Raw genomic sequence first — 21,806 nt, forward strand, 5'->3', positions numbered from 1 at the left:
TTATCATGATTTACACGAGTTGGGGAAGAAGAAATATCAAGAGGTTCATATTCACCAAGCAAAGAGATATGAACCAAACACTAAAGCTTTTGTTTAAAAAAATCCCAATTTGTGCCTTCTTCGGGAAATTCATAAAAACGTGAAGGAAATGATTATAAAAATACTCAATTGATTCATTATGATTCATTCTTAGTTGATTAATTCTTTTAAGGACATCTTGGTAATAATAATTATCAAATGATAAATGAATCTCCTTTACGAGGTGTTCAAAAGAATGAATGTAAGCGGGTGGTAAGGTGTGACACCATCGGTTAACTAGACCTTCAAGTGTGTGGAAAAAAATAATGCAAGCTACACATCCCGAGTCAATTTCATAATGTTTACGGAACTTAAGAAAAATATATGCATGGTCGGCAATGGATGTGTCACCCTCACTATCAAACTTAAATTGAGACAAGTCATCAAGTTGTTCTGTGAAGATAAAATGTTTACCATGGGACATGTTAGACAAACATTCCGAGATTATGATTTAGGGAAGAGTCATTTAAGATAAGATGTTCAAAACAGAATCAATGGGCACAATTTGTCATTTTTCCCTCCTTCTAGCGCCATTTGTTGATGGTGCTGGAAATCTATCAACCAAGGGGGTATCCCTAATGAGAAGTCCCAATTAGACTTCACACCATTTGGTGTGAGAGCCTTGCTATGCACAAGACCCAGTTTCCATTTCTTCTTAGAGATTTGCGTTGGCTACAATGGTCAGCACAAGAGAGTAAACTACAAGTACTTTCAAATGAACGAGTATTCCTTGTGGAATGTTCAACTGCAGAATGTATCAAGGTTATTCTACCGAAGGGGAGAGAAACATGAGCCTCTAAAAGCAAAGTAATAGTAATAATCTAGTAAAGACACATGAGAATAAACACCTTTGTCTTCTTATACTTGACATAGGTAACATACCTCTACAACTCTAAAAACATAGTCATGTACTCTTCATCTTTCATAGAACCCATCTTCAACTCATAAAACTCCTTGTCCTTTCCATCATAGTATCCCTCTGACAAGTACTTCTTCCTGAAGAGTATTTTAAGCTCATGCCAACTAAGCTCCTCTCCCTTGATGACTTTGAAACGCTTCACATCTTCCCACCAAATTTATTCTCTTTGAGACTAAAAATAGTGATCTTGGTTGATTAATCAAGCAATTTAAATATCTTCTTCATTCCAAGTAGCCATGCTTTTGCATATTTTGGTTTCTTCCCATCCCCATTAAAAGTAGGAGGATTTTATTTCTTGAACTCTTCTCGAAAATATTGCTTCTTACTCCTCATATAAGGATGTTGGAAGTAATTATGATGATGTCTCTCAGAACTGGGACTATAGTAGAACCCATGAATGCTAGCCCACCTGTCAAGGGTATCCAAGATTTTCCACCTCTGACTGTGTCATCCCTGTCCAACCTATATCCTGATCAAGACTCGTTGCCATATGCCCCATTAGTTTTTTCTTCCTATCCCTCACTAATCCTCAACTATCCTTGCTTCTGCAAATCTAAAAGACATTGAAGGATGAATGTATTACCCTCTACTTGGTTTTCCTGAGCTATGGAAATCCTTTCTTCTGCCTCACTCAACCTGTTATTATCTGCCTTACAAATTCTGATTTCTTCCTTTAAACTTCTCAATATATCTTCTATATCGGGAGAATACATATCCCGTTCCTACTCATTTGATCTATAAGGAGAGTCACGTGAACTATAATCCAGTATCATGCTTGTCATCTATGACCCCCTATCTCCTGTAAACATGTCATGTTAGATAAACCAAATATAGACATAATCAAAATCATACCTTGTGTATCTCATGGGAGGTTATCTCATCTGCACAAATCAGTCCAAATTATCAAGACACACACACACACACACACACACACACACACACACACACACACACACACACATATATATATATATAACTGACATCAACATAGCAACATCTCAACATCATAACATCATGCATGATGACGCAAAATTGTAACACTAACTATACACATGATAACTGTTTGGTCAATTTAGTGTGTCCTAAATTGCTATTTAAAATGTCAATTCGGGAGTCGTAAACTGATGAAGTGAAGTGCACTGTATGTGCAAGATAACCTTTTTCTTAGTCTTTTGTTGTTTTTGAGGTTTTTAGTTTGTTTTTGGGTTTATCTTCTGTGGATTCCCTAGTGTCAGATGGAAAAATTGAAAGTTAAGTATGGATGGTAATGGTGATTTCTACAATGATTTTCCAAACTTTAAAGTTCTCAAAAAGAAGGTTTCAAACTGACTGTGATGAAATCAATTCTCAAAAGGAAATAAATGTACCAAAACAGTGAACTAGTGACAATGGCCCAGTATCCTTACTGTTGTATGAAAAAGAAAATAAAAACTGAACTTAAAGCAACTCAAAGACTGAAAGCAAAGCAAACTAAATCACACTACTTCAACCCACATTCTAACCCTTCACCTTTCGACTCGCTCCAACTATAGGAAGTAATCATAAACAAGTTGAGTAATATGATATCTAAATTGCAGGAAATCAAATTGCATAAAAGGAAACTAAGATTTAACTACTCATTCATATTTCAATTCTTGAAAATGACATAAGTAATTCAATCTCTAACTTGCAGGAAAGCAAACTAAATCATACTACAACAAGTAATATTATGATTCCTCACTAATTGAGTCGCTTGGCTATAGAAAGGAAATCATAAACAGATGAGTAATATTATGTCTAAGTAGCAGAAAAATAAATAAGCAAAGAAAAACTGAAAGAAATGACAATGCTGGAATTAAAAATCGGTAAATGAAAATCAGCACAAAGGACAAGATGATCTCATGTCAGTAGTTATTAAAAATATGTAAATATGCCCAGGCTGCCTACAAAAACCTGTAAGAAAAGCACTGATCAGCTAACAGTTATGAGAAAACATAAAGGGAAATATGGACAACAATGAACATCAGAACATCGCAATATATACAAGCAATGATTATAAAAACAGTAAATGAAAGCAAGTAAGAAACTATACAGAGCTTTGGTGTACAGGGGCCCTCTGCAACCTCAGCCAGTCAATACTCAGTCACAAATCAAATTTAGGAATGTTGTCTTCTCATATATTAAAGTGTAGTAATAAGACAAAGTAAAGCACAGTACAGTGGGCTTATAACAACAGTCAAAATTACATCTCAAAAGCTAACTATCCAGCGTATACCAACGCATTATTTATAAGTGAAAATGATGCAACTAATTCCTAGATTCTACGCTGCCAAAGGGACACGTAAATCTCCACTTCCTGAGATCTAGCGTTATGGTCATCATGACAGTTAAATCCATGGAGTGGTGGCTGCTCGATTCAGTTCACGGGTTGATCTACAGGTGTGCCAATACATCTGAAAATTGAGGACCGTGCCACGCAAACCTTCATGTGGGCAAAATAGAGTCGTGCCACCACAAAACTCCTTGTTTGGCCCTTCCTTTGACCGTCATTGACCATGACCATTTATGAGTGATTTGGCTGAACTGAGGGGACACGCTCCATGTACATGTCACTTGCAGCTTGCCCATGTGGCCAGTTTCTCCAATGGACACCTGTAACATAGTTTTTAAAAAAATGGCTGCGGAAACTTCAGCTAGCTACGGAAAGTGACAAGTTTCTGCAGTTGCTTGAACAAAAATCTAAATCAAACAACAGTCATAAACATAGTTAGGAAACCATTTTATAAGCTCTTTTTAGACTAATATGCAATGGTTTGACAGCTTGGTGGATGAAGTAAATGGAAAAACAAGGCTGAAAGGGTATATAGGGAAGTGCAGGTTTGGGACTCAACAATAACCATAACCACTACAATCCATGCACCACAAACACATTCACAACTAACAAGAATGTATAACAATCACACCTATCCCATCTATTCCAAGTGTTTGAACCTCTCTGATACCAACCTATGGTATCATATATCACCCAAAGAGAGTGGAACCCATTCTGATACCAACCTGTAACTTCCTCACCCCACATTTACCAAATTTTACAAGCCCTCCAAGTTAAACATGAGATGAGTGTCACTATGATATGATCCGACGTCCAAGATCTAGTTAGGGGCCATCAAACCAATAACTTACAAAACCCTTATGGGCTACAATCCACTCACGAGCTTGCAAACCACTCCAGATGGTCAATCCCTGAGTTGGAGCTCTTTTCATAGGGGAAACTCCACAACAACACACACAACACAACATCAATGTGTTTATGAAGACCCAACAACATGCATAGGTCTGCTTCCATGCGGTCATGACCTAAAAAATCTAGTTTTGTGCCAGTGATTCTGACATTTGAGCTAATTTTTCAAGCTAGTCTCCAGAACACTGCTCAAAACTGCCTGTAACTTTCCAGAATTCATTCAAAGGTGATGATAATTCTAATCAATCAAAAATCAATCAAGAAATTGTCCTAGACATGGCTAATCCTATTATAAAGAAAAGAAAGGCTCAATTTGACTTTAGCCTTAGTTAAATTGAGTAAATCAAATTTTCACATCAACAGGACAACATGGAGGAAGTTACCTAGTGTTACATGGTGCTTGTCACTTATTTATATAAAAAAATTCAAGTTAGTGAGCTTGGAGCTCAGTCATGCATGTGTTTATTGCTAAATTTTAACAATCTAGTGCAGTTATTTTCAGTTGTACTAAATTAACTAAAATTGAACAATTAATAGAGTTTGTTGAAGGTCAGTTGTGCCTTGGAGGGTAGCTCGAATTTCATAGCCTAGAAGGACTAAATGGAATAATGATTGATGATAATTGCGCGTTAGAATATGTTAAAACTGAAATTTTGAAACTTCAACAGTCTGATGCACAACAATTAGCCCAACAGAAGAAGGATGTTGCAAAGGCCAGGAGAATTCTTCTAGAAGGTGTGAGAGACCATGTGGTCTCAAATATCCATGGAAAGAAACACCATATGTTATGTGGAAGACACTAACTAAGCTATTCGAAAATTGTAATGACCATAGAAAATTGGCCTTGAAAGAAAAACTTTGAAACATTAGGATGTAGAAAAATGATACCATTCCACAATATCTCTCCAGATTCACTTAAGTTCAAGATGAATTTGGAGGGGATGGGGAGAATGTTGCAGAAGGTGATCTAGTGATCCTAGCTCTTCTAGGCCTTCTAAAATCCCGACACAACTACCAAGACTTTATGGGAAAAATTACCAAATTGGGAAAGGTTGTGGCCCAATTTGGTTCAAGAATAGATTAAGAGAAATACTAGAGATGGAGTATTATCTAGAGTAGAGGATGAAGATAATTTTTCCTTGGTTAGGAAGGGGAAGAAGGAAAAGTAAGTGTTATCTATGATAACACCTAGGAATATTTTTTGAGGTCTGTTGGTCAAATTAACTAGGGTTTTCAAATTTTCTCAAAATAAAGTTCATGATCATAGGGTTTTTGGTCATCATGTCATGATGTGGGGTCCATATAAGTTCAAAAGGGGTCAATTATAAACGTTCATTTCCAAACTTCCATATGTGTCAATCTTATCTTTTCATGAGTGGAATTTTTTTTTCAGTTTTACAGAAATCTGTAGCAACTCCAGTTAGGTAAACCAAATCTTCCTCTTCAAACACCTGTCCCGTTATGGAATTGCGATGAAGTACACAATTGTGCTTAACGGTGAAGTAACAATTATTTGTTTTGAAAAGTTTGATTGGCTAGTCTTATGGTGGGTCACAGATGCACTTTGCCAGGCTTTTGTCCATTTTCCCTACATATTGACACCGCATAGCTTCTTACTGCTAACTCATTCTTTTGCTTTTAGCTTTGCTTCCATAAGATTCACATTGTCATAGGAGTTGGTTTTATGTCTCTCACATGGGTCTTGTTGTCTCTAGGTTAGAGTCCACTACTGTCTAGCTGTCTCTAGGTTGATTTGCAGGTGGAAAGAAGGTGACAAGGATGAACCCTACTTGTTGCAACCATGGCACACAGGAAATAGTATAAAGGAGGTTCAGTGGTGTGTTATGAGCCCATGGACATGAAATTGTTGGAGAAAGACCATACCTTTGTTCAAGTGTTTATCAGCATGGGATGCCTACATTTTTTCCAAAATATACAAGGTTTCCATGCACAGATTTCCAAAGACTTTGCTGTAAACTTCACTGGAACATAAACGAAAGTTGGTCTTTTTAACTTGTAGTGTACCTTGGCACAATTTCCCGAGCTACAAAGATCCCTAGGTCAGGAGAAATGTGTTTTAAAGTCCAGAAGATCAAGCTCCAAAACCGTGATGAATTTCTCAAGGAGGAACACAAAAGGATTGATATGACTACAGGCATTCAACTTTCCTTAAAGAATATTATTCCAAGCTCTTAATGGTCATCCAGAAATATTTCACATGTGAAGGCAGATTTAACATGGTGTATCAGTATCATTTTAGATTGCTACTTCATTTCACTGGTAAGAAACCTCTAGACATTCCATTTTATCTGTTTAGAAGTTTGGGAAAGATGGAAGACAAGGTCCAAGCCAAACCTGATGCAAGTGACACCTTTGTTTTTCACCGTGGCCTCATTAAACTGTTAGTTGTAGAAGATATAAATAGGTTAAATAGAGATTGTCTTACCTTCTTATTCTTGAGTTGATATGAGTTAGATACTACCATCCCCTCTAGGAGAAATCAAATGTCTAAATCAATAACCCCTAGAGAAGAGCAGCAACCAAAGGTAAAGCAGCCTATAGTAGAGGCTTCCACAAGCACCAAGAGGAGGATGACCAAAAGACAAAGTAAAGAACAAAGTAAAAGGAAGGGTAAACTAACTAATATCCTAGAGGCTATTGAGATTGAAGAAAGACCAATTGAGCAGCCTATAGAAGTGACCAAGATTGAACTAAGAAGAAGAGAAAGAGAGTAAGAAGCTAGAATTCTCACAAGAAGAACATGGTTTCATATTTAGGCCAAGGAAACCTGTTACAAGGTCAATGCAACAAGTTGAAAAGATGCCATTAGTGCCTTTAGAAAAGATAGAGCCATCAAAGAAAAAGAAAGGCAAGGAAGTTGTAAAAGAAAAAACTAAAATAGAGGTTCTGAAGGAACAATTGAGAGAGGCTAGACAAGAAGTTACTAATCCCAAACTTGAGTTTGAGGAATGGAAAAAAGAGGTGTCAAAGAAGATATATTTCTATGATGAGACTGCAGATAAATCCAAAAATATGATAAAGAGGACTTTGCGTTTGCATAGGATGTTGAAACACATGTACAAAAGGAACAATTGGCTACAAGAAGATAGGAAGAATTTATAGGGACAAGGCATAGCATTAGAAACTTAAATTGAAATGATCAATTTGAGCTCAAAAAGAGAAATCTCAGGCTTATTTATGAAATAGATGTTACTCCTTGAATATGGTAAAACTTTCAATTTTGTATTTACTATGCTTAACCAATAAATTCAGCCTTATGTAGAGTTGAACAAGGTATTAGAAGTAATAAGGATGCACTAGAAACTAGGAAAAAAGAAACTTAGAATTTTCAAATTTCATAGAAACTCCCCATAATGAAGATGAAAATTTGCTACGAAACTGTTGTAGCTTTTCATGGATGAGAAGGCAAACTAAAAACACAAAAAAGGAGTTCAAGGCGTATTTAGCTTGAAAATATAAAGGAAATCCTAAAAATTTGCAAAAAGAGCAGAGGGGTAGAAGAAAGGTGTTTTTTGAATTTTCTAGTAAAGTTTGCTATGAATCTGTTGAATTTTTTTTTTTTTTTTGCTACGAAATTGTCAAACTCTATTTTTTTACATTTTGGAAGTTTTTGGACATCAAGCAGCCAGACAGGTAAATGGATTACAGGTCATGAAAGGTGTCAACATCAACTCCTACTTTTCAGGGAGATAGGTCAGCAAGTCAACCTAGTCAACATCCACATGGCATGAGACACATCATTAGCTCCAACACATTCAAAAAATTAGTTTGGCTTGATAAGATCTATCAACATAATTCACTTGAGTTCATTAATGTTGGAAGAATCCTACTTGTATTCAAATTGTGAAAAACAGAAATCCCTAATATTTATCAATAGGTGTCAAGTAGTATAAGGTCTCAAAACTGTTTGATCGAATCTAGCCCCAAGTGGAATATTTTTGTAATTAATGATATGATGGTGGTCGTACTCTATATATTTGTAGTTTCTTGACTCTGAAAGGGTTGATCGATGATGTGAGAAGTTGACCCTATGTAATCGTTTAATCTAGTTAATATATCTATTGCAGCAGCTCTGCATTTTATATCTAATATTCATGTTATGGCTTTATGTGTTCTTACCATGTTTTTTATTTTGCTATCAGTATTCATAGTATTTTGATTACTTGGATTCATGTCAAGTTCTCCAATTTCTTCACTTACTATGTATGACTGTGAATGTTTATTTGATATCAGTTTTAAAGCTAGAAATGCCTCTGCTTCCATTAAACACTATTGTTTCTCATGATTTTCCTTTATTTGACTACATTCCAAATGGTGGTAGTCATCACATTTTCCTTCACCTGTAAAACCACATAAAAAGAAATCAGAGTTAGTCGTTTGTAGTGTTGAGTTGATTAAATTGAACTTGATAAGTGTTTTGAGAGAGCCCTCTCAGATTGGAAGGGCTAACTTCCAGTCAAAGTGGTTTGAAATATTTATGATGGGTTGAAGGTTAACACAACCCAACTCTGTTGGCTCAGTGATAATAGGAAGGAAGACCCAAAGAAAACATGAATCCAACCAAAATAATGAAAAGAAGAAAGACTTGAGCAAGATAAAATGTTTCCAATTCCACGAATATAGACATTATGAAAAAAATGTTTGCACAAGGAGTTTAACAAGAAGCCTTCAGGAGGAGCAGGAGGTGAAGCACTAGCTCCAAAATTAAAATTAGACTTCACCCTAATAGCATGCATGGCCATCACTAATATGGGGAGGGTGTGGTACCTTGATTATGGTGCCTCGTTCCATATGACATGGTGCAAGGAATTTTTCATTAGCCTGGAGAAGAAGGATCTCCAGATGCATGTTGAATTTCGGGATGAACGAAGTATAGTGCTACAGGAATTGGTACTGTCACCTTTGAGAGGGATAAAGTCTCCCCTCTTCACCTAAAATATGTTATGTTTGTGCCTAGGTTGAAGAAGAACATGATCTCTATAGAAACATTGGAGGATAGAGGCTATGTTTTCATTTTCAGTAAAGGGAAAGAATTTTTGAGACACATAGCTACTAGGTAAGTGAAGCAGATTTGAGTTCGAGTAAAGAACCTATACAAACTTGAGGTGGGAGATTGTGCTACACTGACAAATAGGGAAAAAAAAGTGTAAAGTCGATATGTTGGAGAACAAACAAGATTGGGTCATCTACACCATGTTGCCTTAAAAATCATGTAGAAAATTACCACCAGTCTCCTTAAAGGCTCCCTTGACCAACAACATGTCTGCAAGGGTTGCACATTGGGGAAATATGTCAAATCCCCCTTCCATGGCCGAGATAGAAGAGCATATGCAATCTTGGAGCGGGTCCAATTTGATGTTTGTGGAACCTGTTAGCGCTTGAAATTTCACCTCAGGCTGAGAAAGGCAAACTCCAAGGCAACATCAAACCACTTAGCCTCGTAGCTAGCCCTACGGGGCAGGAGAGGGCTCTCTCCGGTATATCTCGGCAAAGATCTTTTGAGGGCGGAGATAACCAATAAAGAACACTAATTTTAGGCTAGTAAACTAATAAAAGGTTTGATTTGAGATTTTTAGGATTTTGGTGGAAAATCGGGGAAAGGCAATTTTGGGTGCGGGGATTGGACACAGTTTTCGCAGGGGGTTCTTTGGGGCAAGGTAGGAGACTGTATTGATGCTTTTGAAAGAGTCAGATGGGCAAGAATGACTGGTGAGGAGCTAAGGAGAGCAAGTAAACACCTTGAGTTCTCCTTAAACAGATGAAAACATTGATATTAAGCAAACTTAAAAGCAGAGCATGGCAATCATGAATTCTACTTTAACACTTCATTTGCCTAATTTTCAGAAGGAAAAGTGAGAATATGATTCACATAAAAAACTTACAAGTACAAAGAGAAACACACCATCAATACATGTAACCACAGGAATCCCAAAAAGGACTGCAAAACCCTGGTCTTTCTTCCTTTGCCAAAATTGCAGAGATACAATGAGTAATACAATAGAAGCTTTCTCCCTCAAGAGTCCAACCATGAAAATGACCAAGAAAGTACATAATATAGGCAATATAACATCTTTCCTTGCCTCTAGGGGTCGAGCTCACTATCCTAGGAGTTGTTTCAACCAATTCCAAACTGAGCACTAGAATCTAGGCAGTCAAAACAACTTGCCTCTATAAGCTAGGAAACCAATTCATTCATTAAATTTTTGCTTATTTCATGAATGAATCTTCTAGAAGAGATAAATAAGTGTCAAAGTATCATAAAATTACATCATTTACATCAAGGAGGATGAAAATCCACTCCAAAAAGTCAAACCTAGTCAAAACTGCGTTTTGCTGAGCTGTAGGTGCATTTATGTGAAAATAGCCCAACGCGTAGCGCCCTAAATCTCAACGCGTAGCGCGCCTTTGGGCCTGCTTTGGAGGCACTTCCCGGTGTCCAAATGAGGCAAAAGTGGGCTTGTTGGAAAGGTCTGGATGTCTACTTTCCAACCCAAGTGGAATTTCTGAATGTGGTGACCATTTGCCCCTCCAAAATTTCAATCTCCCAAAACTGCTTCTTGTGTGTCAAAAAAGTGGCAGAAAGTCATTTTCTGCATGTGTTTTGACCTTCTGGAGGCTCAAAACTTGGTGAAAATTCTTGGAAATTGCTGAGAAAGTGTATTTTTGCATGAAAAATCCAAAAATTCTGAGTTTTCATGAAAAGGAGTTGCCCATCTTCAGGGTAGCGCGCAGCGCGCTACGCGTTGAGGGTAAAAACCTGTGTTTGGCACAAAAAATTCACAATTGACAAGATTTTCTCCAAATTTCTTGAAATTTGGGCTGGGAGTCCCCAATCAAGTACCATTCTCAGTCAAAGAAGCTTTGGCCAAAATTTGGAGTGGATCGGGCCTTTTCCGTCGTTTTAGTGCCTTGGCCAACCTCCTTGGATCTGGAGATTGTATTTTTAACATTTCTTTAAAACCATGACACCTGTGCAAAAAGTGAAGGAGGCGTTTCTTCCTTGGCCTGTTGTGGACAAAAACCTCTCTCTGTTTTCCAAAATTCATCTTTTATTGCTCTGAAACATCTTTTGAGTGAAACTTATCCCGATGTGTGAAACAAGGAATTTTGTCGAAATGAAGCGAAATGAAGGGGATAAGAGGCTTCTAAATTCTTGGGGAAATTTTTGGAAGTAGGGAGGGGTGTTAGGAAGCAGGGGAAAGTGGAATCATGGAGATCGAGTAAGGGGAAGGGGTCCAAAAGGGCAAAACACAGGCCCAACCTAGAAAATTGCCAGGTTGTAGCAAGAAACTAGGGTTTGTGCGAAAATGAGGAATTTGGCGGATCTAAGGGATGGGAAGCATTTAATAAGGTACTTTAAGGATAGGGGAAGGTGTATGAACATCAGGATATAAGTTTTGCTGATGATTTGACCGTCCAAGAGAAATTGCCTTCAAAACCCTAGGAGAGGGAAATGACCTTACCCAGGCGCAACTGAAGCATGAACAAGGTGTAAAATGACTCATTCGACACTGACATGATAATGAAAACCCTATGAATGATGATAGACTCAGCTGAATAGTGACATAGATTGGCATTTGGGCAATTTTGAAAAGAGTGAAAACAAACCCTAGACCTAATGCCTAGTGACCAAATTTTGCTTGAAGACTCACTGAAATGACAAAATTTGACCTTGACACTTCAAAATCACTTTGTAAGAGCACGTTTGATCACTGAAGGAAGGCTAGAAAGACTGACACTAACATTGTCTCCAATGGGGATGGTAGCTCCTTGGAGGTGCCAAGAATCGCAGATCTCTGTAAGAGCTAGACAGTGCCTTCATCCATTGGGCGATGGAGTCATTATTTGACAAACAATACAAGAATTTGACTCATTTATTGACTGAAAATTGATTCAAACCGACTCAATTATGAAACCTACATGACTGAAAACTGACTCACAAATGACTCATGACTGACTTAACTAAAACAAGAACTTACAAAGCTTATTGAAGGGCAGCAGTCCATCAAGATTTGAAATCATGATAACAACCACCTGTGTTTCTTACAAGACAATATACCATCAAACTATATCAAAATGCCAATGCAACCAATCAAGAAGATGGCTTCTTGACTGATTCTTCCTATCAGAACTTCTGGTCAACAGTACAAACTTATCACTGGGCATCCAAAAACATAGTTGACCATGGCTGCAACAAAACACTGTAATAAAAATTTTCACTGCTGGCTGCAACAAACTTGCTAGAGGATCGTGAAAAACATGAAGATTTGCCACTACCACCTCCCGCTGAAAGAACAAGGTGTCCTTTGTTGCAAATTCTGATTTGCCTTCATCATGTGCTTCAGTAAAAGTATGCTCATAAGCTTCAAAAAACTCCGAACAAATGGATGAGCAGATCTCTTCTTGGAAAAACATTTCAGCACATGAAACATATGAAGAATCTGAAAGGTAATCCTGTATGCTCTGATCTTCTGTAGTTTGACAATATGGTAGGTCATCTTCATATGATATGACAGCCAGATTATTATCTTTGTGAAGGAAAACATTATCTGTTTGCTGATCTACAAGACAGTCATCTTCTTCAACAGAGGAAGAAGTTTCCCCAACACTTTCCTGACTATGTGTGCACTGCAAATCTGCTATAGCTTGGGCTGTAACAAGACCTTTCAAAAGCTGATCTATCTTGTCTTCAGACAAAGGAGACAATGCCGTTTGTGCTCTTCTGCTTAAACAGTAATTATCTCCATATGACACGACACTCAGACTATCATTTATTACTGAGTTATTGAAAGGAGATTCATCACTTACTTGCACAAAGATCTCACCTTGCTGTTCGTGAGCTGAATGAATTGCTTCTTCATGAAGGCCGTGTTCTAATTATGGACTAACAGTATGAATTACTGTGTCTTCTGCATTCCAAATGATTTCAACAGAACCTGGAGTAGCTGACTGGACATTATCAGAATCTACAATCAACACTGGACTTACTTGCATGCTGCTGTCTTCTGTGGGCAGATCTGAAATGTATTATGATGTAATGAGTTGTGTTATTGGAGCTTTATAACACAACTCATTACATCATAATACACACACACACACATATATAACACCAAAAAACATATACCAAACATATCTTCTCAACTAACAAATAAAGAAGGATATAATGCATTCATCTGATAAGGCATGCCCCATGTAGCTTCATTGGGCCCAAATTGCTTCCATTGCACTTACTTTTGCTTGATTGGTTTGTTCCAGAGCATGAGTTTTTTCGTTGCAAAATTCACTAAGGTTTTGGTTGGAATTCTCACACTAGTTCCACCTACAATACAGAATAATCAATCACATGTTCAACATCCTGGACATATCTCTTAAGAAATGAAACATAGAAAACATCATGGACTTTCATTGTTGTGGAAATGTAAGTTTGTAGGCGACTGGTCCAATCCTCTCAAGGATCTCAAAAGGCCCGCGATACTGAGGTGTCAACTTAACACATGACCCAATCCTCAAGGAGATCCTCTTGGGCTTGATGTCTAAGTACACATGCTCCCTAACCCAAAACTTGTTGAATGTGATATGTTGGTATGCATAACTCTTTTATATGTCTTGTGTTTCCTTCAAATCCTCTCAATAACCTGCATATCCTACTCCATCTCAGCCAACATATTCATCCCAATCAACACCATGTTCATTGATCACTCCAGTTTATAGGAGTATTACAACTCTACTCATAAAAATCCTTAAATGCGCTGATCCTCAAGGGTTCTTGTTACCCATTATTCTAAGAAAAATATACTAGTGGAAGATACTCCTCCCACCTCCTCTACTGATTCATGACATACATCCTCAGCATATCCTCAAGAATCACGTTAACCCTCTCTATCTATCCATCTGCCTACGGATGATAAGTTTTACTGAAAGCCAACTCTATCCCAAAACTTGCAAACAACTTCCAAAACCTGAAAGTGAACTTAGCATCTCTATCTGATATAATCTTCTTGGGAACACCATGCAACCTCACTATCTCCCTGATGAAGATCTGAGCTACCTGACTAGCTGAATTTGTAGACTTCACTATAATGAAGTGAGCTACCTTACTAAACCTTTTAACCAAAGCCATGATGGAATCATGTTGTTTTGATGTACTAGTAAAACATGTAATGAAGTCCATGGAAATGACCTCACATTTCCATTTTTGAATTAAAATAGGTTGTAATAGACTAGTTGGATGTTTATACTTTGCCTTCACCTACTAACAGTCCAAAAATCTTGCAACAAACTCAACCACCTCTTTCTTCATATTTGACCAATAATATAACTTATTAACTCTTGCCAAAGTCTTTTGATATCTCGAATGACCTAAATATGACTTGATCATGAAACTCCCTCATGACAAGATTCTTGAGCTCACTGTCTGATTTGGGACATAAATCTTGTTCTTGAATTTGACCAAGCCATTTGTCATGAGGTGATATTCCTCATTCCTATTACCTTCGCCCTACTATTTTATTATCTACTTCAGATGTTGGTACCTGTCATCTTGTTGCCCTGCATGCAAGATTCACTCCTGTAAATATGTCCCATATGAACTCACAATTGAAATATGATTCATATGCACTCTTCTACTAAGATCATTTGCAACCTTGTTCTCCTTGCCCTTGATGTACCTAATCTTGAAGTCAAACTCACTAAGAGTAGATAAACATCTACCTTGCCTGGAATTTAGTTTAGGTTGGTCAAACAAGTACCTCAGTCCACTATGATCACTGATCAATACAAACCTCCTGCCAAGTAGGTAATGTCTCCACATCTTCAATGCATGAATAATAACTGCAAACTCAATATCATGAGTCACATATTTCTGCTTGTGCTCATTCACCTTCCTTGAATCATAGCATACCATTTGTCCTTCCTACATCTGGACTCAACTAAGTCCTTCCTTGCAAGCATCTATACATACCAAAAAATCCTTATCAGGATCTGCGATATTTAGAATTGAAGCATTTGTAATAAAATGATTCAACTTCTCAAAACTAGCTGCACACTCCTTTGTCTGTTGAAACTTCTTTCCTTTTCTCTGGAAAGATGTAATAGGATAGTCAATCCATGAGAATTTTCTGATGAACCTCCTATAATAACCTGGTAGTCCTATGAATAATCTGACCTCGTCCACGTTCCTAGGATTTGGCCACTCCATGATCACTTTAATATTTTCTAGGTCTGCTTCTATCCCTTCCTTGGAAACACGTCCTAAGTAATGAACTTCAGTATGAAAGAAACTGCACTTGCTAAGCTTGGCATACAACTGATGATCTCTCAAAAAACTCAACTCTATTGCTAGGTGTTCTGCGTTCTCTTCCTCATTCCTATAATATATCAATATATCATCAATAAATACTATCACAATCTTGTCTAGATAAGGACGCAACACATTATTCATCAAACACATGAAAGTGGCTAGAGCATAAGAGAAAACAGAACCACCACAAATTCATAATTCCCATACATGATACGAAATTCACTCTTGTAGATGTCTTCTTCTTTGATGCACACTTAATGATATCCTGATCTTAAATCAATCTTTGAAAACATTGTTTCTCCCTTCAGCTGATCAAATAAGTCATCAATCCTTGGCAATGGATACTTATTCTTGATAGTCACCTTGTTCAACTACCTGTAATCAATGCACAACCTAAGAGTATTGTCCTTCTTCTTTACAAATAATATTGTTTCACCCCAAGGAGACACACTTGGCCTTATGTATCCTTTATCAAGCATCTCCTTAAGCTACAACCTCAATTCCACAAACTCTGGACTAATCATCATGTATGATGCCTTAGATGCTGGTTCTACTCCTGACATCAACTCAATATAAAATTCCACTTCCCTATGAGGAGGAAACTCAAAAATATCTGTTGGAAACACATCCTAAAACTGCCGCAAAACATGATACCTCTTCAAGACTTCATCATCATCAACATCCTTCCCTTTGTGATAGGAAATGTGCATTGCAAACAATACACTCCCCTTCTTGCAATTGTGCTTTGTCTGCATAGTTGTAACTCTCCTCACTAGTATTGGCTTATTCTTTCCTTGCAAGATTCTCCTTTCCCCATCATCATCCAGGAACTCAATAGCCTTCTCATAGAATTCAATTTTAGTCATGTGAATGAACAACCAATCTATGCCTAAAATCAAGCTATATGATCCCAAAGAAAAAAAAATTAGATGTGTGGATGTAGGCATAACATTCAGCTCAAATTCGCAAGATCTCACCTATTGATGAACTCTTCTCTTGGCCCCTGTAGCCAACAACACCAACCAAGATTTTGCACGCACTTCTTTATTCAAGCAACACTTATCCACCAGGGTAGGACTAATATAACTATAATTATGATCTAGGATTGATCAAAATATAAACAACTTGATCATGAATCTTACCTTTCATCTCAATAATGGATGTCTGTTGATTAGCTGCCTATTATCCATTGTTGCATAAATCCAAGGAATACTGTGACCAACATCTTCAACTGTTTGTGATTCTTGAGCACTATAAATCTGCAATTTTCCAACCGAATGTTGTGCAATCTCTCATGTGATGCTCTCCACCACAAGTCTAACATTGTAAAGGATTCCTGCAATAACCCTTATTCTACTCCTCAGGCTGAAATCCATGTCTTCTGTCAACCACATAAAACTTCTTGTATGACTCTACATTATCCTTATCACTTGCATCCTAAGGCCTTCCTCGCTTCTTAGCCCACTTTCCCTTAGCTTGCTTCTTATGCCCACTATAATATTTTACCCAACATTCAACTTGGAATACGTGTCCCATGACCTTGGTCTTATTTTATTTACATGGAAATTCAACTAGGGGCTATTACACTCTCTCTAAATTTAGCTTTGAAAATATATAATAATAAAACTAAATAACTTGATTTATATTTATGTTTTATTTTAATTTATAATTTATTTGTATTGATATTTTTATTTTTTGAAAATAAAGAGATATATGTTTTATAATAATAATAATGGTCAAGTCAAACATCAAATTTGTGTAAGAAATATTTTATTTATGGAACAAAGAACCCCTCTCCATATAACAATTTCACTAGATTATTTAAAAAATATATTATTATTATTAATAAAAATTAAAACTATGTTAGAGATTACTTTTTCTAGTGTTTTTACTTTTGTAAAAATAGATAAAGATGAATTTTGGTCTTCATATACTTTGTGATCCACATATATTTAAACTATATAATAAGTTTAAATTGAAAAACACTTTATTTTTTCATGTTTAATATATTATGAGATTCATGATAAATATTATCTTTATATGATTTTTAAATTATAAATTTATAAATTCATATGAAAATGAAATTTATAATTCATGTAAAGATGAAATGAGTGTTGACAATTTTTTATTTTTGACAATGATGATTTAATGACTAAGAAAAATCCGAGATGTCCTGTATTGACCACGGACAGAGTGAAAACTCCCTAGGGCCGCCTATTCCTTGAGCCTAATTAATACAGGTTGTCATTTTGGGGAATCGAACATGGGTGGTGAGGGACTTAACAACCCACCTCAACTACTCGGTCTACCCTTATTAGCACGCTTACTCAAGATTACTAAATAGAGATCTAACTTTGTCCAAAAGCTCTTGTTTCATTAATACATTATTCAAATAAATATAAAGAAGCATATAAAATATATTAATTTAAAGGAATATTTTATATTATATTTTATCTCAATTATCTATATAAAGAGATAAATAAATTAAAAGTTAATTTTTTTTTATATTTTTACTTTTATATTGCTTGTATTAATTAAATATTTGAATATTTATGTTAACCAATATTTCAATACCAACTTCATTCATATAGAGAGAAAACACACACACACACACACACACAAATATATATAACTCAAAGAAATCAACAATTAGGCCAGTGGTGGGTCAGTCTTGTACTTGTGTGGCATGGGGTCGATTCTGGCCGCTACCACTATATCTTTTGGGGCCTATGACTTGTCCTCCTCTCTAATGACCATGTCACAACTGAAGGATTGAACCTTGGATCTATTGGTTTGCATGGTTTCATATCACTTTGATCACCAATTAAGGTCCCCCCGGGACAATATATATATATATATATACATATATACACACACATATATATATATATATATATATATATATATATATATATATATATATATATATATATATATATATATAATATCAGAAACATTATTTGTATTAAAAAATTCTATGTCTAGTTCACAACACATACATCATGCATTATAAAGCTAAATCATAAAAAATTTACAATGTTTTCTCCTCTCCAATAAAAATACATGATTTTCTCAAGGAGAATATATTTGAGCAACAAAAGGAGGGTTTTGTAGGTGAATACTTACAAATTTGTCCCAAAAAACACAAAATTTATTACATATAACACTATTAGGGAATTTTTTTAATAGGCTTCATCTGCCATTAGGGAATTATAGTAGGCCTGATTTGGTCATTAAATTTTTAATTCACCTATCTTCAATTTACACCCCTCATTAGCATACTTGTTTCCTTTTTTGTTTAATTCTCTTAGGACATGAAAATATACTTTGGATGGGATATCTTCCACCAATTTCCTGATTCATTTTATGATGTTTTCCAAAGATTTCTCCTTTGGGAGGGGGCATTTGCTTAGATGATGCAGGATTATAAGAGAATCTCCTATAACCATAAGTGTGTCTACTTAATGTTTTTTGGTTAACAAAATCCCTTGGTAGAGACCATATATCTTTGCTTGGTTATTTGTCATATGACCAAGACCCCATGAGTACCTGAACACCTTTTCCTCCTTCGGGTTTATTGTACCTCTATAGACAATTCTAGGTGAAGGAATTGTGGCAGAGCATCTAAAATGTTTTGTTTTAATTTGGATTTTTGGATGACCAATGATTTAAAATGTTAAACAGGTGCAGACTCTTAATTATTTATGATATATTAAAAGGGCCAACTCTTCATCTTTAACATAATTTAACTTTGAAAAGATGTGTAAGGTTGAACTTAAGAATATATATGATTCATTAAATCTTCAAACTAATTATTTAATTAGTCATATACAATTGATGTGTGAAAATGATTTTACAGCCAAACAAAATATATTTAAAGCTTAAAGAGAAATGACAATCAAAAGATGGAGAGGAATTAATTAAAATAGAATGTTCCGATTAACTAATATTTGTAATTGATTATAACTTCATAGGGGTTTTAAGATAGATTGACATTCAATATTATCTTACCCATATTTCACATTAATTTCAAACATATGCATAGATAAACAAAATGAAGATGTAATTAACAATAGAAGTTTATCCAAAATCCTTCTATTAATCTCAGAAAAAACTTCAGAGAATTACAATTTTCTTACTAGTTTATCACAAGGGCTCATCCCTTTATACTTCGAACTACAAAGTATTTATAGAAATGTCTTCAAAATATCTTGATTTGAAAATCAATATTATTTAAAAATATCTTTGAAACTAATTACAAACATAGAACTAGAAAATAGGAACTTGAACTGCTTGGACATCTTGCACAAAATTCTAGGCTTTTGTTAATGACTTAGGCTGTAAAAAGTTGTTATTCTATTTCTTTTCCTAATTATATATTCTTTTTCTCCTACAAGACTACATATTTTTTCTAAAAATTTGTTGTGTACTGTTGGAAACTTGTTGTTTGTTCATTCAATGAGCTAACATATTTTTTCCCATATTTATTCATCAGGAATGGAATATTTTATCAAATTTTTGTAAGTCTCATCCATTTCAGTGTATTTCTGAAAGGTGGGTTTGATTATAAACAAGTGTTTGATTTCATGTTGGATTAATAAATCAAAACTCAAACCTTCAATAAAATCGTTCCCTATAATGGTTCCATTGATCTTAGCAAATCTTGATTTATCTACAGTTATAGAATGAAATCTACACTAGTATTCTAATTAGTTTGTCGCCCATTCCTCTCAAGCCTAGAATTCATTTCTGATGTATCACATTAAATTTTTTATGAAACTTCTGGATGCTAGCTTCTAAACTATGACACTTATTTTCTAATTGCAACATTAAATTTAGTAAGTATCCTTCTGACTTCCAGAATGGTTTCAATCCTATCTTCAATATCATAATCTTCTAACTCTTCTTTTGTTTTTGAATTTAAAATTCTGATCAATGTTGTCGCATCTCCTGTTTTATGACCCAAATATTACTTTACTTTTGCTATTATGTCCTTTCACTTCTCCAATAATTCTTCCTGCTCAAAAATTATTTCAATTGAAGGCCATAAGTTAGTTATGCATTCATTGATATCCAGCCAAATATTTTCTTTGGCTTGTGCAATAGTTTGAGCAATAACAAACTCATTTTCAAGGGTCTCTATTCGCTGAGTCAACCTATGGCTTTTCTGAAGCTTCGTCGAGTAAACATTATCATTTTGATTATCTCCTCCTAAAGATTGTTGAGTTGATATTTTAGCTTTTCAATTTCTTTCCCCTTTAATGATAAATCTCCCATAGCATTAACTAAATCAACTACTAAATTGGTAGATTATGTTTCTACTATAGCGGCTGCTGCAATAGAAGTTCTTGCTATCGAATTACGTGCAAGGGAAGTTGTTGCTATGGGAATACCTGCTGATATATTAGTTTGTTGTTATTTTTCCTTTAATATATTCTCCAACTCAGTTTCCATCTTATGTATCTGCAAATTCTGTTCAACTATAATCTTGAACATGCTTTCTTTCTCTTTATCCAATTCACCTACTTCTTTGGTTTGTGGATATTATGTAGTAGGGAGCTTTAGCTGCTTCCTCAATGCTAGGATATTAGAAATTTTTCTCTTGGTCATTTCTTCGTCAACCTTCACATTACTAGGATCATATCCTAATTTAATCACCAGATCTTATAAATATTTTATCTTGGTATTCTTAGCTAGAGATGATATTTTTTCTAACTTTAGTTGTGATTGAGTATTATTTACTAAACCCTGTAACTAGGATGTTTCCATTGCTGAGCTAGTCAGAGTGGAGTAAATCATTTCTCCTTCTTGCTTATGTAAGTCAATCTGGTCAATAGGATGAATTTGTTTAGTATCAAAAGTAAAAACAAGTTTCTTGTAATCTTTTTCAGTCTTAGGGAAGGAAAATTTAGGCTCTGGGAGGGCCATCTAAAATTTTCCTTTCTCATTTCCAATGTAGAAAGAAGTCTGTGCTAAGAGGTTGAAGTCTTCTTCTAGAATTCAGAATAGGTTGTGGCCTTTAGTGCTTCATTTTTCCTTTTGATCTCCCTGTATCTAGAAAATATACTTGGTTTTGTTGCATTCTGAGTTAGCTCTCCTGTCTTAGTTGTTTCCAATGGATCTTGAGAAACTGAGGATACAGGAGAACTTGAGAAAAACTCCTTAATTATTGGAAAAGTTGTAGCATGGGGACCTATTAGAGCCAATGTAGTCTATTCCTGTGAATGTTCTTCCTGAAATTGTTCTTCAAGAGGATGAGTTTTCTTCTT

The sequence above is a fragment of the Pinus tabuliformis genome, chromosome 1_2 (assembly GCF_031772625.1).
Source record: "Pinus tabuliformis cultivar Carrire ecotype Pingquan chromosome 1_2, CPIR1, whole genome shotgun sequence".
Lineage (NCBI taxonomy): Eukaryota > Viridiplantae > Streptophyta > Pinopsida > Pinales > Pinaceae > Pinus > Pinus tabuliformis.